Here is a 25,610-nt window from a genome sequence, read left to right on the forward strand (position 1 = left end):
CTCAGAGTCCACTGATTAAAATATGAATCTTATCAAAAAACACCCACCAAGTTGACACATAAACGTAACCATCACGCTGCCATTGGTATAGGAGGATGCATTAAGTATCATGATTAACAAAATAAGCTCAGAATAGGTAATTTGTCCAAAGTATGATATACACCTTATTGGAATTTGTAGACCCTTGCACAGGACAAATTCATTATTTTCCTGAAAATTGGAACTAAGCAACCCAGAGATTGCAGTCAGTAAGTGATGGGTGCTGTTTGATGATAGTGATATTATGATTATTATTAGCCATGTTGACAATAACGGTTAACGTGATTTTGGAGTATGTTATCTGCTTGGCATAGTTCTCACTGCTTTTCTGACATTATCTAATCCTCATAATAACCTGTAGAGTAGGATCACTTTCACTTCTTTTGTTTGGATACAGAACCTGAGCAATAGAAGAATTGAGTAATGTGTCCAGGTTTATATAGAGCTTCTAAGAGGTTGGGGTAGAATTCGGACTCAAATAGTCTAATTCCAGGGTCCATATCATAACCGTTACTTGGTCTTAGCCTCTAGTCTTCCCCCAGTGAACCATTGAGAAGCATTGTAGAATATTCAGGGTGACCACAAAGTTTGGAAACATAGGTGACTAACTGAACATTTAAATGACCAATTAATACCTATAGTTGACTGACTAGAATGTCCCTCAGAGTGGTTCCCACAGGATGGCCCACTACTCCACACCAGAGTGCTGAGGGACTGCTTGGTTGATCATTTCTAAACCTGGAATGGATGTGTGAACATGTGCAGTGGGATACCTGTGTGCTAGATTTGAACCCTTGTGACATGCTAAAAGTGCAGGTTTATTCAGTAGAAACCAGAAACATCTGAAGCAATGCATCACCGATATAAGTGCAAGGTTAAAGAAAATGTGTTAATACACCACATTTACTGCAGTTTTTCAGTTCATTGAACTATGCATTGCTAATGAGGACCAACACATTGAACATATCATATAATGTCATTGAGCACATCATGTATTGTAATATAATACCATGAAGCCATTTTTATGTATATACGCCAGTGTTTACAGACTTTATGGCCATACCGTATTTACCATCGGATGTTTTCCTTTTTCTGTCTCCTTTTTTAAAGTGTAGAGTCTGGATCTGAACACACTATTCCAGACATGCTCTGACTATACATGGTAAAACAGGACCATCTGCCCGTCTTTTTACGTATCACAGTCTAAATGTGTATTGACCTTTGTGGCAATCAGTGAACTGGACGAACTCATGTTAACTTTGCTATTCATTCATCTGACAAACACTTTTTTTTTTTTTTAATTTTTTGTTTATTGCAGTATCATTGGTTTATAACATTGTATAAATTTCAGGTGTACATCATTATACTTCTATTTCTGCATGGACTACATCATGTTCACCACCAAAATACTAATTACAACCCATCACCACACACATGTGCTGAATTATCCCTTTCGCCCTCCTCCCTCCCCCCTTCCCCTCTGGTAACCACCAATCCACTCTCTGTCCCTATGTGTTTGTTTGTTGTTGTTATTATCTACTACTTAATGAAGGAAATCATACGGTATTTGACCTTCTCCCTCTGACTTATTTCACTTTGCATACCTACTTTATACAAGACACTGTTTTAGGCACTGGGGATACAGCGGTGAACAAAACAAGGTTCCCTGCCCTCATCGAGCTCTTATTGTAATAGGGGGAGACAGATTTTAAAACACAATCAAATAGATGCATAATGCATGTTAGGTTGTGCTGAGCGAAATGGAGAAAGAGGATGCTTCTCTGCTCTTTCTCTAAAGGATGGAGGATGAAGAGGCTACTGTGTTGGCCTGGTGGATATCTGGGGGGAGGTAATTCCAGCCATAAGGAACAGGAAGTACAAATGCCCCCCAGGAGGGAAGGCACCTGGATTGTTTGAAGAACAGAAGGAGGGCAATGACCCTGGAGTAGAATTAACAATGTAGGGTAGGGGAGGACTGTTAGGGATTAAAGATTAAAGAGAGAGTAGCAGACCAGATCATGAAGAGTCTTGCAGTAAGGAGTTTGAATGTAAGCCTAGTCGTGATAGAAAGCCATTGGAGGATGTTTTTTTCCCCAGGTGAGTGACATAATCTGTGTTGAATTTGGAAAGGATTACTCTGGCTGCTTTGGGGATAATAGACTTCAGGAGGGCAAGAGTAGAAGCAGGGAAATCAATATGGACTACAACAGCTACTTTTACGTGTCCAAGATAGGCTGGTTTTTAATTATCTGTTTTACTTGATTTATAATTTAATTGCACTACAGTTATAAAATGTGTTCTGTATGACACTGGTTGTTTGAAATTCCTTTGTGAACTAGCACAGTGTCAATTTTTGCAAATGCTTTAGTGTATTTGAAAATAATGTAGATCCCCAATTTGTTGGGTGTAGAGTTCTACATATCCATTAGTTCAAATTAGTTCAATATTCTTATTCAGATCATTCACATCCTTGCTATTATTTGTTTGACAGAGTCTGTAATTTTCTAACAAATTTTTGTTAAAATCTCACACTAGAGTTTGCCAAATTTGCCTTATGCTTCTGACTTTTAATTAATCTTTTTTAGCTACATTTATAATTGCATTATTTAGTCATGATTTGTATAGCTTGTTAGATTTTTTATTTTATGTATAGTATCTACCTTATGCATTAGTGCTTTTTGCCTTAAATACTATTTTGTCTGATATTAATATTGATACACCAGCTTTCTCTTAGTAGGTATTTGCCTGGCATATCTTTTTGGCATATCTTTATTTTTAACCTTTGCATATGGTTTTATCTTAAATATTTCTTTTATAAACAGCATTTACTTTAATTTTTTATATATATTATGGGTATGTTTTACTTCTAACATCTTGGTTTGTGTTTCTTCTCTAGTATTCTCTGTCTTTGCTTTTTACTTTTTAAAAATTCTTTCTTTTCTTCTTGTGGATTAATTTTTTTCTATTCCTTTTCTCTCATCTCTTTTGGTTCAGGACCACAGATTGTATTTCAGTTATTTTAAATGAGCATTTTAATCTTTGACATGTATACTTATTAAGTAATTATATCTTCCCTCTTAAATATGATATAGACATCAGTCCACTTTAACTATCCATGAATATCCCTAGCACACATCCCTCCTCTTCTCCCCACCCCATAACACACAAACCTCTCAGCAGGAGTTTGCTCTCTCATGTCACTGAGAACTCTTGAGTTTCCTTCTACTTGGCCTGAGCTAAACACACACTCGCCATGGGCTGCTTCTAGACCTTTGTACCAGCAGGCCTGTAGCTGAAGCCCATACTCTACTTAGTGTGTCTGTTTCTGGTCCATGAAGATGGTTATCCACATTTTTTTTCATTGTGGTAAAATACACATAACATAAAATTTACCGTTTTAATCAATTAAAAGTGTAAAATTCAGTGGCACTAAGTACATTCACAACGTTGTGCAAGCATCAGCACCATCTATCTAGTTTACAACTTTTTTTATCACTCCCAACAGAAACCCTGTATCCATTAAGCAGTCGCTCTCTGGTACCCTCTCCCCCCAGCACCTGGCAACCACTAATCTGCTTTCTTTCTCTATGGATTTGACTATTCTGGACATTTCATATACAGTCATGCGTTGCTTAACGACAGGGATACGTTCTGAGAAATGCGTCGTTAGGCGATTTTGTCATTGTGCAAACATCATAGAGTGTACTTACGCAAACCTAGATGGTATAGCCTACTACACACCTAGTAGGTATGGTACTAATATATGGTACTAATCTTACGGGACCACTGTTGTATATGCGGTTTTCTGTTGACTGAAACACTGTTATATGGTACATGACTATAAATGAAATTGTATAATATGTGGCCTTTTGTGTCTGGCTTCTTTCACTTAGCATTATGTTTTCAGGGTTCATCCATGTTGTAGCATGTATCAGCACTTCATTCCTTTTCATGTCTGAATAATGTCTCATTGTATCAATATACCACCTTTTGTTGATCCATTCGTCTGTTGATGGGCATTTGTGTTGTTTCCACCCTTTAGTTATCATGAATAGTGCTATTATTTGTGTACATTTGTGTATAGGTTTTTGTTTGAACATCTGTTTTCATTTCTTTTGGGTATACACCTAGAAGTGGAATTTCTGGGTAATATAGTAATTCTACATTTAACTTACGGAGGAACTGATAAACTGTTTTCCGTAGGAGCTGCACCATTTTACATTCCTGCCAGCAATGTTTGAGGGTTCCAATTCTCCACGTCCTGGACAACACTTATTATTTTCTGTTGATGATGATGGTAATGATTATTGCTGCCTAGTGGATGTGAAGAGTTATCTGATTTTTGAGTCCAAATACGACTTATTGGTTTTCCATTTGTTGTTATTGTTACGCTAACATTGCTGTAGGCTTGGAGCACAAGGTACATCAAAGCGTGTACTGATCTCTCCATTTCAACTGGAACCTCATGTCTATTCTGGCCATGTTTTTTAAGTGGACAACTGAGTTAAGCATCCAAAGTACCTGACCACATGATACTGTACTTTCCTACAGAATGAGGAAGAGGATACCTTTCTGAGCTGATACAGACTTACACTAATTTGATCAAAGGTTACTTTAGCTGATTTCCTCCTTTGACATCTCCCCTTTTCAACTAAACTAATACAATGCAGACATTACTTAGTTAAGTGAGGGGGAATGGAGAATGCACGTGCTTTTCTTACAAGACCTGAGCTTTCTTTGCAAAAAATTAGTGACGACTACAAAGTCACTCTTCTTCTCTCCCTTTGGACCTGCCCAAGAAATGGTACATATTTGACCTGCCAAGAAGAAAATTAAGAGCACACAAAATAAATAAGACATTTACATATTGCCTGTATTTTTCAATACTTTTTAATTTAATAATATGTCATATTCTTTTATGAATATATGTTTATATTTTATATTCATGATACTCATGATTATGAACATATTGTATATTCATGATTTTTTTACGGTTGTGAAAATAACGCATGCTCATTTCTTTTTTTAGAACAAGAAAATTAAAAGCACATATTATCTGCCCCTTCTTAGGAGCTGTAAGGACTCATGGCAGGAAGGTCCCAGCACTGAGCCTGAGTTCTGGGTCGGGTTCTGTGTGACCTGGGGATTATTACTGCTTAATTTTTCTGTAAATCTGGTAACTACTTGGATACAAAGTGCAGACACTATGCCTCAAGTATGAAATATTTTGTTTGAATACCCCCTTTCCTGCCTACCCTTCCTGAATTCCCCACCCAGGTGGACCTGGGCTAGGACCTCATGTGGAATTAGTGTTTCGTGTCCTCACTTGGAATCAACAGTTACCTACCCTGTCTTCATTCTCCACAAGCCTGGCTCTCATGGCAGCTGGTGAGGAAGGCTTACATGTAAGGAGCGGCATCAACCATAGGACCTTCAGACACCTTTTGTGGTTAAGTTGCCTTTCCATGCCTTCTTAACCACACCAGAGAGCCACTTACTCTGACTGGACACAAATGGTATGCAGGACACTCTTCTTATTTTTAAATATCAGTTACTGTTTCCACATGCTGAGTTCTTACTCTTTACTAGGCGCTATGTTGTATGTCTCGCTTATATTATCTTACTACTCACAGCAACCTATGAGGTAGATGCTGTTCTGCTCACACTTTACATTTTTTTTTTTTCTGGTGAGGAAGATCGGCCCTGAGCTAACATCTGCCAATCCTCCTCTTTTTGCTGAGGAAGACTGGCCCTGGGCTAACATCCATGCCCATATTCCTCCGCTTTATATGGGACACCGCCACAGCATAGCTTGACAAGTGGTGTGTCGGTGCGCGCCCAGATCCAAACTGGTGAACCCCGGGCCACTGCAGCGGAGCGCGCGCACTTAACTGCTTGTGCCACCGGGCCGGCCCCTCTCCTCACACTTTACAATGAGGAGACTGAGATACAGAGAGGTTAGGTTCCCTGCCTGCGTTCACTCTGCTCGTGCATGGAAGAGCCAGGTTCGATGCCCAGCCCATCTGCCTAAACTCAGGCTCTTAACCACCCTGTACAAAGCAGAAACGTTTCACGTCCTAATATCTCTGTCAGTTTGTTGGGACCGACAGAGCTTATCCACCATCAACATCAGTGATCTCACACACTTTTAAAAACATATATGTTTAAAGGTACAAACATGATGCTAAATTCCTTACATGTGCTATTTTAGTTAATCCTTTCAGCTCTGTGAGGGAAGTACTGTTATCATCCCTGTTTTGCACGTTGTTATCCCCATTTTCCAGTTGAGGAAACTGAGACTGTGTGAGCTAGAGATAGTAGCTGAGAAATGGCAAAGCTGGAGTCTCGACTGAGGGCTGTGTTTCTCCAAAGCCGGACATAACCACAACAGCACACTGCAGAGACAGGCTCGAGTCACCCCAAGGTTACTAGTTTGGGGCTATGTCACTTAGACTGATTTTTTAGGAGGCGATGGCTCCGTCAAGTCAGTCAGCATTAGGCTGGGCATATATCTTCAAAAACAAATCCCACGGCAGCTCTCCCACAGCATGAGCCAGGCCTACGCAGCAACTGTCTTCCTCTCCATGTGGCACTTCCAGCCCTGCTAGCACTCGTTTCCCTCTGAAAGGCTCACATCATCTGTACCCAGACTGTTCTTGGGAGATGCTTTTTGACTTCCTGGAATGCCACACACCATTCTGTGAAAGGTCGAGATCCAAAGCAAAAGGCCCTCACTGATGGAGGGCGGAAACATGTGCAAACAGAACTGAGGAATGTGTGGGGGCCAGCCACACAGCCTGGACCTCTGCTCCCAGATCTAGACGTGCTCACGAACGCCATGCATGGAAGAATCCTATTTGCAAATGTGGCCAACAGCCAGACAAGTTTGGCCTCCAAAGTTTCTGTAACAAAGAATAGAATGGAACCATTTTTGTCTATATCACTTGCCATATTAGGGAAGAAAAAACTTCCATGAGAAAAGTGTCTCTTAATCTTGTAGTCTGTTGAGTTTTAATGCTGCAATGTTAGAATCAGCTTGACCTCATTGGGGAAAGACTGAGCTGCCTCCTTATACTGCAAAGTCTGTTTACTGACTTCCTCAGAAGCCCTGGTCATGCCTCTCTCCCACTCTGCAATTTCCCTAACTCTGCCAGCCAGGACCGAAGTCTTTCCTTCATCACAGCTCTTACACTTACAGCTTAGATTACATGTTCCACAGCAGTAGAACAGGAGGAAAGTGCTCAAGTGTAGTATCCTCAGTCCTGAGTTTTCTCTCTCTCTGCAACTTACCAGCATGCAAGTCTGGCCAAGTCATGCCCCACAATTAGCCTCAGTCTTCTCATCTATAAAATGGCAGTAACTCCTGCTCACTAGGATTGTAGGCATTAGCCAATCCAGCAGGTGTTGTTGAGAGCCTATCATGTGTCAGGTTCCCTGCTAAGCCCTTTCATGGTTTTAAAGAAATCAAGTTAGAGATGTATGTATTTAAAGCAATCAATAAAGTAGCATTTCCCAAAATGGGTCCTGCCGTGTTTTCTGTCAACATGTAGTTTAAGAAAAAAATTCTATGATTAAGTGAATCTTGGAACTGTTGGTGCACAAAGCTAACTAAATTGTGTTGATGTAGGACTTCTCAGAGCTGATAACATACTAACCTGCACTGTGCAGCTAGAAGGAGGAGGAAGGTATTTTGAATTTCCTGAATTTTTTTGCCCACAAAACCTTTTTGGGACAGATTTTTATTTTCTTTTATTTTTAAGAATGGCTATTCTCATATTATGGAAAAGATTTCTACAGGATACTAAGAAATACCAGAAAGAAGGTTCAGGCAGTTACTGAAGCTGGTATCATTTTATATGCTGTGAAGATGAAATTGTCACCTGAGATAATATGTAGTAGAGTGCATTGAACATTGTCAAGTGCTATCTTCATCATCTGTCTCTGATCTCCTATTGGTTTTGGATTGTTATTTGAATGTTAATGTTGTCTTTCCAACCACAGCAAAGGCTCTTGACTACCTCTTACGCTACTGTTACAATGGCTCACGCTGTGCTGGCCACATAGAAGGGTGACTGGTGAGCTCGGGCCTTGGCTTCCCCAGCCAAGCAACGATAACACATCTGCCTCTTCACACATCCCAAAGCAATCTCTGCGACAGCTGCAGCCCTCAGGACTGAGTCCAGGTTACCATATGTCACTTTGGGCTTTTTGGTCGGGATGTAGAAGAAGTCATTCTTAGCCAAGGCATCCCATTTAACCCTCATATCTGACCTTAGCCTAAAAGACGAAAATGTATCAGCATTTTCTTTTCTCCTATGGAGTTAGCTACATTTCAGGAACCTTGACTAGCAAATTAAAATTAATTCATAATTTTATGTCTCCTGCTGAGTTGTTTATTGTATGTGTAATTAGAACCCCTCACCTCCACCAGCCTTTGGTCACATGCACACACCCGCCCACCAGAAGAACCACAGATTTTTCACTTCCTGAAGAATTTCATTCAATTCTTTATAACCTCAAACTATGAGAAATTTGACTTGGGATGTTGCCTTTGAGTTAACGATCACATTTTTATATGTCGTAACCTCTCTTAGGATCCTTACTGATGATTTCTAGAGAAAGCAGCAAGCAAAATTTAAACTGCCAGAAAGAATCAATACAGAAATGAAGATTTTTGTGTGAGAGTTGTCAGCTGAGATAGTTTAATTGTGAATATTTTTATAAAGGAGCTTTTAGTATTCATTGTGGATGTACACTGGAACTTAAAAAATAGGATGTAAGATTGAAAGAAATGCCAACTCTGCACCCCAATATATCAGACTCCGAAGGAATTCATACTTAACATTTCCCAAGCTGAATTCTTAAATTCCCAACCTCCCATCTCCCAAACTCTCCTCGCAAATATTCTCTCTCTTACCAGCTGTTCTCTGTCTCAGTAAATGGCCTACTACCTCTCCAATTGCCAAGAAACATAAGAGTCATCCTTGACTCTGTGCATTCCTCATTCCCAAGCCCAATCGCTTATCAACCCCTGTCTATTCTAAAAATATATATGTTTAATCTCTCTACTTGTCTTCCCCCACCCCCACGCCAGTTCTAGCTGCTATGATTTCTCACCTGGATGACTGCAATAGTCTCCCACCTGGCCTCTCACATCAAGTATTGCCTCTTTCTTGTCAATCCTCACAAGGTAGCCAGAGTGATCATGTTTAAATGAAAATCAGCTCAAATTACTCCCCTGCTTAAAACTCTTCAATGACTTTCCATTTTTAGGGAAAGTTCAATATCGTTTAAATGGCCTATAAGAGCAAAGGTGGGCAGATCTATCAGATATTTAGACATACCACAAACTACAGAAGTAAAACAGTATGATATTAATGTAAGAACAGATAGACAATAGAACAGACTAGAAGGCTCTGAGACAGACTCGTATATTTGGGAATTAATATATGATAAATATGGCATCATATATCAGTGGGGAAAATAACATTCCCTTGGTAGATAGTGTTGAGGAAGATGGCTTCATTTGGATTTCCACCTAAACTGTATACAAAAGTGGATTCCAGAGGCAATAAAGACTTAGTATGAGAAATAAAACTCAAATGTTAATAAAAGAGAATATAAAGAATGATCTAGGGCAGGAAAGGATTTCTTTATGAAACCCCAAGAAACCATCCTTAAGGACAAACAAATGAGTTTTCTTACATAAAAATCAAACATTCCCATTCATCAGAGGACAGTGTGGGTACAGTTAACAAAGCTGATGGCAGACTTTGGGGATGTGTTTCCCTCCCTCCTTTGATCATCAAAGTCCAAACACATTGGCCTTTCTCTCTGTCTCTTAAATATACCAAGCTGCCTCCTGCCCCAGGGCCAGTACACATGTCTATCATTCTGTCTGAAAAGTTTTTTCTCCTCTGGTTCATATAACTAATTCCCCCCCATCCCTGTGATCTCAGCCAAAATATCTCTCCCTTAGAAACGACTCCCTTGACTGCCCAAATTAGTGTAGGTTTTCCCTGCGTGTGCTCTCATTTCAACTTCTTCTTTGCATTTATTGCACTCATTGCAGTTGCAATTATATAATCCTTTATGGAACTCTTTATTTAGTATCCGTCTTCCTACTAGGTCGTAAGCTCCAGGAGAGCAGAAGCCCACCTGCTCAGTACTTGGCACAGTCCTTTCTGCCTAGAAGATGCCTTTAAAATATTAATGTAATGAACTGATAAAGGGCAATTAAAAGAGGGCACATTCCATACCACATGCCAGATGAGGGCTATGAGCCCAGGGAAGATTCCAGGCATGATTTAACCTTTATGTCAGCAAGAGTTTGGGGTAACAATTTGTGCCCTTCTTCTCCCTGTCATCTAGAGACTCAACATCTCAACTCTCATTTGTATCCCCTACAGTTCCTTGCACGCCATTAGGTGGGAAACAAAGATTGGTTGAATATCTATCGGTACTGCCTCCTCCCACCACACTCAGTTTTCTATGTATAAACTATTACATCAGCCATGCTTCATGGCTTGCCTTTTAAAAACTCTCTTTGACAGTTGATGTTAACTTTCATTTAATTACTTCTTTTGTTGACAACTCTCACTCTCTCTTGACTCTTAATTTGATCTGCGCGTTCAGTTATTCAGCAAATATTTATTGAACGCCTAGTGGATGCCAGGAATGTGCCAGGCACTAGAAAAGTTGGCAGTCCCCTTCCAGTGTTGACATGCTAACATGACACCTCAAAAGAATCATTGCACAGAGCAGCCCAACTTAGTTAAATGTTAAGAGAGACCTAAATGCACCCAAATTTGGGCACAGCGCAGAGAGTAGCTGAACAGGAATGTTACCACGGAAAAACTGAACCAGTTCCCAGCTTATTTTGAGTAAGTGTTTCACAATGTAGGTCATTATTCATGACTGGAAAACTTTTTCAAAACAATAGAAGTCCACCCAAGCATCATTAAAAAAAGATGTTCCAAAGTAAAATAGAAATAACCATACTGGAGTGTTGTTTTTAAATACTTCTCATGCTTTTAAAAGGGTCGATTCAGAGACAACTAAAGCATCCTATTCAAAATAATGATAATAATAGAGACATTTGATGCTTGCTGAAGATAAACTTACAAACTACCCTTTGGAGATAATTTTAATGACAAATCTAAGTTTGTGATGGTTTTTTTCCCTGGTCATATCAAGAGTTAGTATTATTTAGTGAACATTGATCACTGCAGCCAATACATTATGATGCCTACCGCAAATAAGCCGGTAACTTCTGATTACTCTGTTTTCTCTAAGCTGATCAAGGAAGAATGATAGTGTAGAGAGAGCCCTGGGTGGAGAACTGGCTGTGAGAGGCCCATACACTATTGTTTATTCTGGCGTTCCTAAAGACTAAATCCTATGGAAATGGATTTGTTTAAGGTAGAATTTTCAAGTAACATGATCAATCCCAAAGAGAAGTCACATATATCCATATATCCATGATATATTAAGCTTCATGCCTACTCAGAGATGAGTGACTTTCCAAAGTCTCTTCCTGAAATTCCAGATCTTAGAATTTGGCAGCCTAATATAGCTTTCAAAAAAACCATTTTTTATTTTAGAATAGCTTTATGTATACATAAAAGTTGTGAAGATAGTGCAGTGTTCTTATATACTTCACACCCCATCTCCCCTATTACTAATGTGTAACATTAGTATGGTTCTTTTGTCACAATTAATGAACCAATATTGGTACGTTATTACTAACTAAAGTCCATTCTTCATTCAGATTTCCTTAGTTTTTACCTAATGTTCTTTTTATGTCCAAGGATCTCATCCAGAATACATTACACTTAGTTGTCATGTTCCTTTAGGTTCTTCTTGGCTGTGACAGTTTCTCTAATTTTCCTTAGTTTTGATGACTTTACCAATTTTGAGGAGTACTGGTCAGTTATTTTGCAAAATGGCCCTCAGTTGAGATTTGTCTGATGTTTTTCTCATGATTAGATGGGAGTTATGGGTTTTGAAGAGGAAGACCACAGAGGTAAAGTGTCATTTCTTAACATACATCAAGGCTGCAAACTGTCAACATGACTTACCACTGTTGGTGTTGGCCTTGATCACCTAGCTGAGGTCGTGTTTGTCAGATTTCTCCACTGTAGAGTTACTAGCCCCCTTTTCATGCTGCATTCTTTGAAAGGAAGTCACTATGTGCAATCCACCTTTAAGGAGTAGGGAGTTAATTATGAAAATTGTTTGCAATTCTTCTACATGGGAGATTTGTTTATTCTCTTCCATTTATTTATCTTTTCAATCATTTGTTTATATCACTGTGGACTGATGGATATTTATTTTATTCTTTGGGTTATGATTCAATACCACATTATTTATTTTGTTGTTCAAATTGTTCCAACTTTGACCACTGGGAGCTCTTTCAGTTGTCTCCTGTGTCCCTTTACATGCTGCCATAATTGCGAGGTGTTTTTCTGTTTGTTTGTTTTTATTTGTTTTTTCAGCACTTCCTTCCTTTCTGGCTCTACAGGACACTTCAGGCTCATCTTTTATATTTCTTGCCCCCGTCCCAGAATCAGCTATTTTCCAAGGAGCCCTCCTAATGTAGGTTTGCTTTGTTTCTTTGTTATAGTTTATGAAGTATTTTGATAGCTCCTGTGCCAGGCACTTGACACAAATTGTCTCTCCTAATCCTCATATCAACACCATTAGGTAGCCTTTAACTTCATTTCATAAATATAGAAACTGAGGCTCAAAGAATGTAAATGATTTACCCAAGGCCACACAGTTAGTAAAAAGTAGAGTTGTAATTCCAGCCCAAATCTGTCTGACTCCAAAGCTCACCCTCTGAACCTTTACTCCATAGGCCAGCACCCCTCGTTATCTAAGTTAACATGAGAGGAAAACTATGCTATTGTGAACCACTCTGCGTTTTTGTGAGAGGAAAAGACAAAAGCCAGCCAAATTCTCCTCTGGGAAGACTCCTCAGGATTCCAGCCATGCTGATCTCTTCGTTCTCTGAACTTCATTCCCACTGAGAGTTGAAAGCCTTCCCTGAATGTGGAAGTTCTTTATGAGCTGTCTTGTGGTTTTCCCTCTTTATCTGCTTTCCCAGATCAGATTGTTAGCTCCTCAGAGGGCAAGGAAAATATACTGCCCTGTAGGATTATCAAGATAAGTAAACTTGCGGAGGCCACATCACTTCAGAACAGCCTGTGGTGATAACGGCTGCCATCAAAGGCAAATATTAAAATCTGTGCCTTTCGTACCAGGAGAGCATAGATCTCGACTGAAGTGATCTCACATTATTCTTATGGTTATTTTGCATCGACTCAGTCTCCTCCTGGACAAGGAGCTTCTCAAAGATAAAGGTCATATCTCTCCCATTCTCCAGGGCCCAGAACAGTATATAACATGTTCTAGGCACTCAATCAGTGTATATAAAATGCTTAAGGGAAGCTCTTGGGTCCTGGGCAAGAGACTACCTGTTCTTGACTTACACACAATTTTAACCTGCTTCCCTCTTAAGAACACAGTAGTATGAGGTGACTCTAGAGGTAGACAAACTGATAGCAGAGAAAAATGAGATGTCTCTGATTCACTTAAAAATCTTTCTAAAAAAGACAGTAAATGGAGAACAAAATTGAAAAGAAATGAACTTACATGGACATAGAGAAACAGATAGAAAATGATGGAAAGAAAAGGATGGAAAGCAGGTAGGTGAGAACTAGATGTCCCTGTAGGATTGAAAGCCATTGTATGGAGTGAGTGGACCAGGGTCACTTATCCAGGAGGCGTTTTAGGTGCAGTGCCTAGGGCCCACAAAAGTCATAATGCACCATGGAGTGGGGCTGAAAAAGAGGACTGGTTGAAAAATCTGCATAAAGATCAATTAGGCTCTCCAACTATCCCCAGATCCCATCCCCAGTTGACCCAGCTAGGCAAGTACCTCTTCCCAGTCTAGCAGAAGATCAGAGAATTGTTTTCTAGAAGATTTGACCAGAGGACCTCTGGGCTTTGGATGTTAGACACAGATGAAGTCAGGAATGAGGCACTGAAAACAGATTTGGTTGAAAGTCTGTCTCAACAGCAAAATGCTCAGCCCTCTTCTCCTCTGAAACTCAGAACTCTTACAGCTAAAGATATACCCACCACCTTCCTGGCACAAGTTAGAAAATTCCTCTTTGATGAAACTAGCCCAGAGGTACCAACTGCCCACAGATATTGACATTTGGAGGTTCTCCATTGAATTAGCCACATCCCCACTACTGTCCCCTACAGAGCTTCCAACCAGCTTTTTTCTTCCCATCTAAGAGAGGATAATGCGTCAATCAAACAAGGAGAGGCTGATATAAAAAGAGAGGTTCAAAGAATAAGAAAAAGCTCTTGAAAATTAAAAGTATGACAATAGAAGTTAAAAAAATAATCAACATAAAGATTGGAACTTAAATTGGAGGATATTTCCCAGAAAATGGAACCTAAAGAAAAAGGGTTGAACATTAGGAGGAAAAAAAAATAAAGCATATTTTTAAATGAAGCATTTATTGACTCTAAGAAAAGGAAAAAAATGTACAAGAAAGAAAAAGAACATGAAGTTAAAGAACACTACTTGGCTCAACTGTGGACAATATACACATAATCATAATAATGTACATTCTGAATATTGATTCAACCAAAGTTGTATGGAAGAGTCCATACTATTGCAGAAATTCAATAGATAATGGCTGAAGTTGATAAATCAGGAGATACCATAGAAGCATATTTTGGGCCAGAGGGTGAGAAACACCTAAAGAAGCATCCTGGCAAGTTGAAAGCTCTTGCACGGATATGAGGTATGAACCCTGGCTCTTTAATATAAGCTTTGTAGTATTTGACGTTTACATGTACTGATATAAGAATAAATAATACATTTTAAAAAATAAGATATAATAATTTTTAAATGTCAACATAATGGAGCATTTACTGTTCAAATGGCCACATGCATAGAGTAGACCCTGGAGGATACTGTGGAACAAACAGTGTTCATTTCAGTGGTTTTGAGTCATCAAGGAAAGGTTGATTCTGTTCTACATGTTCTGCTTTAGAGAAACAAATGTGACGGGGATTCTTCTCCATCAAAATGCTACACACTTTTGTTATTTGGGGAGAGTTCTGATGTAGACCTGTTCTTCTCTCCCAATGTGGAGAAATGGTGCATCGCCTCCTTTCCTCATCTCCCACGCAGCCTCACCCTGTGTCCAGAAGAATCCCGGGCTGATTGGCCACAGACGGACTTGACCTGGCCCGGAGGTCTCATCCTCATCGTTAGCCGCAGGTCTGCCAGTCTTCTTTCTGCCCGGCAGAGCTGAACATCCTTGTGGTTCCCTGCAAGCCCCTTGTCCTCGGGTGGTTGCCTTGAGGTCAGCTCGTGAAAGTCACTGGCCCCAGAGCAGGATATCCCATGGCAGAAACTAACCTCTCCAGGCCCAGAGGCTGCAGTGGTGAGTGGGAGGAAGACAGGGGAAGGAGAAGCTGAGAGAGCTGAATTGAGCTTCTCAGACATGAAAGACAGTGTTTCGCCTACTTGTTCTAATACAACAGAGACCCCAGGGATACTGTGCTTGGCTGGTATTTCCTGATTTAGTCTCAGTAAGCAGAGCCAGGGAGCCAAATAAAATCACACTGACCCAGCTGCCGTGGGAGGCACTTCAGAATTTGTTAGCTGGTTCATGCTTTTTTCTTGGTAATTTTTCTGTTATCAGGTATTTGGGAGGATTACAACAATGTGTCCCAGGCTAGACTGAGACTCTTTGTTTAAACCCTGACATAGCAAAGACTGGGTTTCCTGGGATGTTAGCATATTAGAACAATTAATGCTAAATTATAATATTTTGACATGATAATAAAAAGGAATGGGTGCTTTATTATATGTCTTTGTAAAACTTGATCAAAGCTGTTAGGAGATTTTTTCCATGATAGAATTATTTGAATAATATTAAGAGCAGGCCAGTAACATATGAAGATACTGGGATTTGAAAGATAATGGTGAACCGGCCACATATAGGGAGATCCTTTGAAAAATGGAAACAGAGAATGTTGGAAATGGAAGAAAACCCTGACTCACACACAGATGGATTGTGAGGATTAGGTAATGCAGAAGAAAGTCCTTCCTAGTTTCTCTCCTTCTCCTTCCCCCTCTCCCTTACCCTATCAACTATGGAGGACTTACTGTGAGCCTGGCACTGAGCCATGTGTGTTAATTACATGTAGAATTTAATAATGTCAATAATATATGTATTTTAATAATGTAGTAATAACTAATATTTGCATCACCCTACATATTAAGAAACTGAAGCTTAGAACAATTAGGTAATTTGCCTAAAGTCATCCAAAGAGCAAGTGGTAAAGTGGGGATTAGAAACTAGGTAGGCTGACCCCAGGGCTTCTACTGCAATATATGGCACATAGTGAGGGCCAGTTATGTCAGCTGTGAGGTTGCTGATGGTATCGATGTTGATGGTGCAAAGAATGAACCACAGAACAGTTAAACGGTTTGCTCAAGATCACACACTGATCAGTGGCAATGGAATTTATCCAGTTCTCTGATTCCAGGTCATTCTTCTCTCTGGGGTGCCAGGTTGCTGAAAATATAAAGACAAATCTTAGAACCTTAACTTCTAGAAACATATAACCTCCTATCCACGTTCCAGGTTCTGAATTCTCACATTACTTGAATTGTTTTTAAGTTTTAAGTAGAACTGTTAAGCACTGTCAGAAGCCATGCCAAAGAAACTATTTTAGGCTAATATTTGTTTCCTAATGGACAAAAAAGAAAACGGATGGAAATATTAGATTCAGTGTATTTTTTCTTCCCTGACCCGATTAAAAAAAAACAAAACCTTTGTTCATCAGGCAAAATTTTAATTTTAAACCATTGTGGAGGATTACAGTGTATCAGTGGCTGCCCTGATGGGGCAGATGTCATCATCTCTTTCTCTAATCCTAGGACAGCAGCTCTCACCCAAGATTAACTGGGTATTCACGGCCTGAGTGGGTCATGGGTATCAGTCATCCATTTTAGCCGTTGACCTTGGGTGAGAGAGACCATGACTCTGGACCGTCAGGCTATGGTAAAATGCCTTGGTGCTGGCCCCCTTCTCCCCTCTCCTCCGATTGTAAAAACCACCTCAGGCCTTGGTGTTGGCTGCCTGTCAGCGCAGACCTGCCCCTCTGCCATATGCAGGTACTAGGCTAGGCTCACTAATCCGGTCCTACACCCCTCCAGTTTTAGAATGAAAAAGACATGAGACGATCAGTCCAAAACCGTCCTACCTCTACGACCTCCTTTTTCAGTTCCAACTAGATAAAATCACATCTATATTCTTTTCAGGGCTCAGCTCAAGTATTAGCATCTCCTTTGCTTCCCACTCCATAGCCTCAAGCTATGAAAGGTCTTACTCTTCAGGAAAATTCCCCACACACTTCATTTGTAGCTCCCTAATCACCTTTCCTGTCCCCTGCCTGGTATTATATGTGTGCCATCTCATTGTTCCCAGGTGAACGTAAGACTTGCCTATCTTCAGTTTCCTCACAACTCGTAGGATGATGGTTTTTCTGTATTTGGTGGTGTTATTGCATTTTCAGGTAGATATATACCCTGTGGTAACAAAGGTTTGGAAAGACGAGAATGACTACCCACTTCTTTTTTCTAATAACTCTCTGATTACTGACATGTTCTGTCAGAGATTCATCCTTTAGTTTATGGCTTTAGTTTACTTCAGGAAAGGGGGAACATCTCAGCCATGGATTGGCAGACTGGCCTGTGGGCTAAATCCGGCCTTCTGCCTGTTCTCATATAGCCAGTGATCTAAGCATGGTTTTTATGTTTTTAAATGATTGAGAAAAAAATGAAGCATAATATTTCATGACAGAGTAAGATTATATTAAATTTTAAGTTTAAAATTATATCATATGAAATTCAAATGTCATTGTCCATGAATAAAGTTTTATTGGAATACAGCCATATTCATTTGTCTATGTACTATCTATGGCTGTTTTTGCACCAAAATAGCAGATTTGAGTAGTTACTGCAGAGATGATCCATCCCACAAAGCCTAAAATATTTACTATGAGGCTTTTAACAGAAAAAATGTGCCAAACCCTGTTCTGAGTCATTCTCAGAAATGTCTAGCACAGTGTGCAAAAAGGATTGGGGTGACCTTTTTGATAAGGGGAGGATGGATGAGGGCACAGAGTGGCTCGAGGAAAAGAAATCTGGAGACAAGGAAAGGAAGAAGGAGGAGGCAAAGGCTGACTTGGAGAAGCCAGATCTCCTGGGTTTTGTACACTTGTGTTGCAAACATCTCTGCATAGAGAAGATTTCAATCTTCCTAAGGAGTACCTGGACTCACATAGCTTGTGGACTTGCCCAGAGGCAGAAAGTTTGTGTAAACTTAATGCTCTCCATTAGGGACTCCACATGGTTCCTTTGGAGAAACTGTAAACTAGAAAGGGTGAGATTAGGAGATTATCAGTCATTCCTGACCATTCCGGGTACCAAGATTAAATAACATCTGCAGTAAGATCTAAAGGTTTCTATGTCCCAGTTGTCTCTGATTCAACTATAAATGTGTGTGTGTGTGTTAGGAAAATCTATTTTGAGTGTGTCTGTCTATGTGTCTGTTTGGGAGAAATCCATCTTGGATGAATGCCAATTAATTATCACATATGTGGGGATCATTAAACATTTGGAGTTTTCAAATAAAGACACATCAATTAGAACTTGGCTAAGACCAGTTCGGCCTCTTGGAGAGTTGGGATTACAGGTTTTTGTTTAGAAATCTGCTGCCACTTTCATGTGTTTCTCTTATTTTCTTGTTACAGGGTAATGCCCTTTACTTCAAATCTGCCAGAAATGTTACAGTGAACATTCTCAATGACCAGAGTAAAGTGCTAACTCAGCTGATAACAGGTAAGAAAAGACAAAACTTAGCAGCCCCTGGTCCGTGCTAAGCACTCAGAAAATGTAGATTCGAAGGTTGAGTGAAACACCACGTGAACTAAAGAAAAGGATGTCTGCTAACACATTTTATTGTAGAGAGAAAGAGAATATAGCTTGTGTTCCGTGATTCTACCAACGAGTAGAGTCTCATCATATACACGCATTTAACTTATGCAAATCCAATAATACTTAGGGCAGGAAATAAACAAGTTTCACGTAACATGGCTCTAACGCAAACCAGCTGCTTCATCTAGTGATCCCCATGGAAAAGCTCTCTGCTCCAGTGTTCGAGGAAAAGCTGGCTGTGTTGGATTAAATGAGAGAAAGCACAATATACACAAAACCAGGCACACCATACTTTATGGGCGGTAAAAGGGATTTTTAATGGGAGTTTGAATCCATGCCATAGCTGCTTTATGTGCTAACTTTGAATCTAGCTCAACTGCAAGAGGCAGATGTAGCCCCGCAGAACCACGTGTGTGTGGTTCCTTTTAATATAGCGGAGCTGCTCCTAACGACTGTGGAAAGCACCCACTGGATTTTATGCTGCATATTCCCGAAATTTAAACAAGGATTGGTTATTCATCATAATGATTATAATGATAAACACGAGCCTCATGGTCATAGTAATGTGTTGAGTGGTCTGCCTAATGCCCCCTCTGTAGGTTATGAGCAACAGTAAACAGGAGCCATTACGTACCCCTACAGTGGAAGGGAAAAGAGGTGAGTGCCTGAACAGCACTGTTACACTTCCAGAAAGGAAATGCCATTTGTTTGGCTTCCGGGCTGAGAGAGGAGTGTGCAGATGGACGTTTTGAGAAGCCAGTTGCCAAAATGCCCTGAAACGTTGCTATGACTAAAACATCTGGGGCCCCACTAATAAACACGCCGCTGGGAAACAGGTGCCTTCGTGCCCAGGGTCTAGCTGCGGAAAGAGCCTCCGCCTCCCCCGCAGGAGCGCTGCATATGGATGTCTGGAGACGACAGCCAGGGGGTGACTTAGACCCTGCACCAGTGGAGCAACTTGGGGGTGGAAGGAACTGCTGCACGGCAGAGCCCGTAATCCATAAACATGTTGTTCCAGCGTGCGGCTGGGTTGTAGGCCCTGCTTATATAACATCTGGCCCGCAGTCACAATGCTAAATAATTAAATAAACAGCTTCAGTAAGCAATGATTTAAGCAGCATGTGTGAAAATTGCCTCCAGGAGGGAAATAAATCCAGCCTCCAGCTCCCAGATTCCCACGTTTAAAAAGAACTTATTTAGCCTGTTGCTCATTTGCCATTTATTTGCAGTGGGAGATTTGGTTTACTTGAGAGATTTTGTTTTGATAAAACTGGAACTGCCCAAATGACTATTGTTCAACAAAAGAGTCAGTCAGTCAATTTCTCCCTCCCCTCCTTCTCCCTCCTCCCCTCTCCCCATCCCCACCTCCTCCTTTAGCTTCCCCTTCCAAGTCCCTTTTTCTCTCCCCTTCGCTCCCTCTTCTCTCTCTCCCCCTCTGTTCCCATCTCTCCTTGTCTCTCTTTCCCTCCTCCCCTCCTTTTTTCTCTCTCCTTCCCTCTCTTCCCTCTCAGAGCTCCTTTCTCTCCTCCCCTTTCTTCTTCCTTGTCCCTCCCCTCTCTCTCCTTTCCCTCTTCCATTTTCTCCTCTCTCTTGCCTCCCCTCTCCTGTGTCTGTCTCCCATGCCCTAGTTAGTCCGTCTTGGGAACTGAGATACCTATCCTTATCTCTTTAGGTAAGGCACAAGATAGCTAATATTAAAACGAGATGGGCAAAAAGCCATCCCAACACCAGCCAGGGGAATCCTTTCAAGATGATTTCTAGAGAGGATGCTAGATGTGTTTAAAATATAATTCTAAGCACATATACACATGCACACTCACCCCTAAAGTTTTTCTTCAGAGTTCTCCTTTTACATTTACACACACGGTGGAAAGCACAGAACAGTTCCAAGAGACAATACCTGCTACTAGACTTGATGGTGTACTTACCCAAGAGCAATGACTCCTGCTGTCCAAGCGGCCAGGTTGGCTAAGGCAATCCTGAGGATTCAAGAGTTCTCCTGCTTACCTAAAGAATGTCTCAAAAGCCCAGAAGAAATTCTAATATTAGCAATTCAGCTAATCTTTTCACATGAAACAATGCTTTAAATGGTAGTTAAGTTCCCAGGCTAGACCACAAATGCATGCTGGACCCATACTGCTGTTGATTTAGTATCATCTCAGCACTGGGTCCAAACAGGAAACCCTCTGACCTGCAAGGAGGAAAGCTGTAATGTAGTCTTCCACAGCATCTCTTCCAGAGTGGAGAGGTGGCCCAGGATCTGACCTGCAAGGAGGAAAGCTGTAGTGTAGTCTTCCACAGCATCTTGCCAGAGTGGGGAAGGGTCCCAGGATCAATGGAGCTGGGGAGAGAAATTAGGCTGGATGGTCTCCAGGCCTTTCCAGCTCCCAGCTTGGTGGCAGTGGCATAACTGGGAGACTGCTGACGCATCCTGGTGTATTCCAGTCTTGCTTTCTGGTGAGGAGATTAATTAAGGAGGTACTTCACACATATACTGCTGCACACAGAGGAGGATTATCTGAAGATTAGTTTCAGGTTACGAATAATAATTTCTTTCCATCCCAGAGAGGAACAATGTGTTCACCAAGGGACCCTCTGAGCAGTCTCCAGCTCCATTTGCATTTCTTTCTAGAATTGTTTTTTTGAGATTTCACTATGTCCAAGGAGCTTTGGCAGCCCCTGGTGAAAACAACAAAAGGACAAGTCGTCTGCACCATTGAGCCAGCAGTCCCTCTGTGGGGTTTTAGCGGAAACTCCCAGTTACTGAGCCTTATACACCCAAATGGTTCTAGCCCTTGGTAAATTCCATTCTGTGTTCTGAGAAGCCCTGAAAAGCAAGATAACTTAATTGTGTTTTGTGTTCTCTGATTGCTGCAGTCTCTTCGGTACACTCTCCTGTCTATCTCAAACACTGCTCATAAGTTCAGAGTAAACTCAGTTTATACACAGGCGGGTGTTCTCGACTCCTCAGGGGCCATGTGTCTTGTTATTGTCCAGATCCATGGAGGCAAAGTCCAAGCATTTGTGTCCCCCAGTCATACTGCCACTTTACCATCTGACTAGATCCAGAGTGGACAAGCTGTGCTCACTCTATGCCCAGCCTGAGGTCATTCACGCATTAGCACTTCTTTACCTCCTGATCCCCAATCTTCCTCCTAAAAAAAAAAAGGTAACAACCCCAAAGCAGTGACAAATAATACAGGTTTTACTGAAGGTTTTGGTGTGATCAAGAAGACAGCCACATATTACCCCTCACAGAACAAGCTAATTCAAATCCATCATTGTACATCTCTGTTCTTTCAAGATCTCTCTTTGGTCCTTGTCTCCAGCTTTTTACTTCCCCTCATTTTCCAGAAGCTTCTCTCCTGGCTGCTCCTCATGTTTTGGCTCCAGTCTTCTCCTCCTTTGTAGATAAATAAACGTACTTTTTCTTCTATGGAAAAATTCTGAGAGCTCAGTTCCGGACCCAGATCTGCCATGAGCTCACTTGGTAACCTTGAGAAGGCCCTTGGCCTTGCTGACACCTGTTCTTCTCACCTACAGCATGAAGGCAGTCAGAGCAGATACTGTCCAGTGCCATGCCAGTTGGAAATTCTGTGCTATGTGTGCTATTTCAATCCTCCACTCATTAAAGAGCCTTTCCGTTGTCCTTCTTTTTGTCACAGGGCTAGTATGGATGTCCTGGCAAGAGATCAGGTCTGCCAAATTGATGTGATTATGTGAACGAGGCAAGTGCACTAAGAGGTGTTCATCATGAATTCTTTTCAATGTGTTGTGAGCATTGCATTAGAAAGATGGTGATGGTCATGATCACAATGATGATGATAATCACAAGAGCAGTCTCCTATATTTCACAGCACTTTTCCACCTGCAAAGTTCTTTCTATAAACACGGTATAATTTGATCCTTTTAACCTTTCTATGAGGTAAATAGAATAAATGGTGATTGTACAATTTCACACATGCAGAAAATGAGGTTCAGAAAGATCAAATGATTTGCTCAAAGTCACATTACCAGAAAATGAGAGACTTGGGGCATAATTCTTGTCTCATGTTATCAGAGTTCTGTCTGATAGTCTTGACATAAAGGAAAGGAGCCCTGGACATCTGGGCACTGGCCTGGCACCATCAGCTGAGCCTTAGTGTTTTCCTGTTTGAACATAAGTAATTTCACAGAACATCAACACCAGACTAGGCCAGTTGGTGGCCATGAAGGATCAAAACAAAACAAAAAACAAAGACAACTCTGATCATGTGTGAACAGAGACAAAAATGGAAACATTTATCCAAACCACAAAAATGACCAAATGTCCCTCTATCCTGGCTAATATGAGGGACTGCTGTTGTTTTATCCATTACAGCCTTAGCTTTGTTCTGATCTTCCCTACTCCTCGATAAGATTTATTAAGATATCAATCATAAAATTACTCCCACTTCCTAACAGCATCTAATCCAGAGCAAAGCCTCACTTCCTTAAACCCTGCCCAAAATAACCTAACACAAGGTCAGGTCATGTAAGTCCTTTCTTCTTACTCAGATGCCCTGTGGTTCCCCACGGTGTGTGCTCTTCCTCACTGCAATGAACCCAACTTCTTCACCTACATGTGTGTTCCTAGTGGTCTTTGCCTGGAAGGCATTGAGGGCCCTTTCATTAATGCTTTTCATTAAGTGACACTATCTTGAAAAATAACTAGAAGGAAACAAAAATTCTATATCAGAATCTCCTGGGCAGTTTTGGAAAAAGAAAAGATTTCTGGTTTCTACCCTCAAAAATTTTTCTGTATGAATTTCCAGATCAAAAGATAAATTCCTTTTGATCTGAGCTAGGGTCAGTGACATTGATTACACCCTCAGATTATTCTGGTGCATTTCTGCAGACCAGTTTTTGGGAGCCATCTGAGCTCTAAGTATTCAGGTAGCTCCAGCTCAGATAGACTGAAATGTCTCTCTCTTTTTTTTTTTTTTCCAGAAATTCTAACATATTAACTTGTTTTACTTTTTCCATAGTAGCTGAAACTCTCTGTGGTTTTCTGATTTATTTATTAGTAAATATTTAAATTTATATCTGTCTGTCTCCATCAGAAGATGCCACCACTATAGCCCCACCTTCAAGAACTGCATCTGTTGTCATATGATAAACCCACTAAAATATATTTTTTGTTGAATGAAATTCTACCATAAAACATTCTACAACTTCCTAGGCAATTAATTGCAATACATTGTAGCCTTCTCAGCCAGGAAACGATCTGTATACTGAAGAAATAGACTTGTCTGGTGTCAAATGCAGCCAGTGGGTCAAGGCTACAGAGTGAGGCAGATTTCAGCTGAATTTAAAGGCACCCTTTCCAATAGTTAGGGCTGGCCAAAGATATGCTGGTTGCTTCAGGAGGTGGTGAGCTTTCCATGCCTTGATACGTCCAAGCCAAAATTTACAGGTATTTGACAGTTATTTGGTGGTTAGCTGAGGGAAATCTCATTCAAGCATTATTTTGGTGGAAGGACATGATGGTCTTTAAAATCATAGCCCTTGGGCCGACCCCGTGGCTTAGCGGTTAAGTGCGCGTGCTCCGCTGCTGGCGGCCCAGGTTCAGATCCTGGGCGCGCATCAACGCACCGCTTCTCCGGCCATGCTGAGGCCACGTCCCACATACAGCAACTAGAAGGATGTGCAACTATGACATACAACTGTCTACTGGGGCTTTGGGGGAAAAAAATAAATAAATAAAAATCTTTAAAATCGTAGCCCAACAGCATGTGATTAAAGTAATTGACAAGACACGGCTAAAGTCACGGGACTGATTTTCACGGTTGGCTTCTGAAAACCAATCCACTTACATTAAAGTCTGGTACAATCTTGTCAGATGTATATGTTCTATGAAAAGCTCTTTGTAATTGAATGCATGAGACTAATGTATTCTCTCTCTCCCCCTTCTAGGTCCAAAAGCCATAGTAGCTTACGGCAAAAAGTTTGAAGTAAAGACAGTTTCTGGAAAATTGCTCTTCTCTGCAGATAACAATGAAGTGGTAGTAGGAGCTGAGAGATTAAGAGTTTTAGGTAAGGAAGCTTTAATCATTTAATTGGTTTGATGCTACTGTGTACATTTTAGAGAAAAAGTGAAATGGTGTGTAGAAGAGTGATTTAGGCGAATTACCTGGATTCTCTTAAAGCAAGGCGAATGAACCCCTCGCCCCCCACCTTGGAGCCTGGTATAAACTTCTTAAGTTATGAATCTTTGTGTCACATCTGCTGACACTGAGCTTTGGGTGGGGATGTGTGCTCGTGCCAAGAAGTATAATAGACTACCCTCACAGACTGACAGTCTTGCTAGAAGCAGTCAAGGCCTGTATTTGTGATACAGAGATTCCTAATTAAGGTTGTGAATTAAGAATCACTTAGAGAACTTCTGAAAAGTTTAATTCTTGGTTCATAAATCCAACCATGACTTACTGAATTAGAAGCTCTGGTGAGAGGGCCTAAGAATTTGTTTGTAAAAACATACGCAGGAATATCTGTGGCCCCACTGTTGGGATCA

General features: G+C 40.7%; 1 long non-coding RNA gene across 1 annotated transcript in view; it reads left to right on the forward strand.

Moving 5' to 3' along the window:
* Positions 1 to 25,126, forward strand: part of LOC131408237 (uncharacterized) — a 71,593-nt gene extending 46,467 nt beyond the window's left edge. Inside the window, exons 2-3 of the long non-coding RNA XR_009220728.1 lie at positions 18,895 to 18,982; positions 25,013 to 25,126. This is a non-coding gene — a long non-coding RNA (uncharacterized LOC131408237). The remainder of the gene's footprint in view (positions 1 to 18,894; positions 18,983 to 25,012) is intronic.
* The last annotated feature ends 484 nt before the right edge of the window (positions 25,127 to 25,610 follow it).

Source organism: Diceros bicornis, chromosome 1, assembly GCF_020826845.1.
Source record: "Diceros bicornis minor isolate mBicDic1 chromosome 1, mDicBic1.mat.cur, whole genome shotgun sequence".
NCBI lineage: Eukaryota > Metazoa > Chordata > Mammalia > Perissodactyla > Rhinocerotidae > Diceros > Diceros bicornis.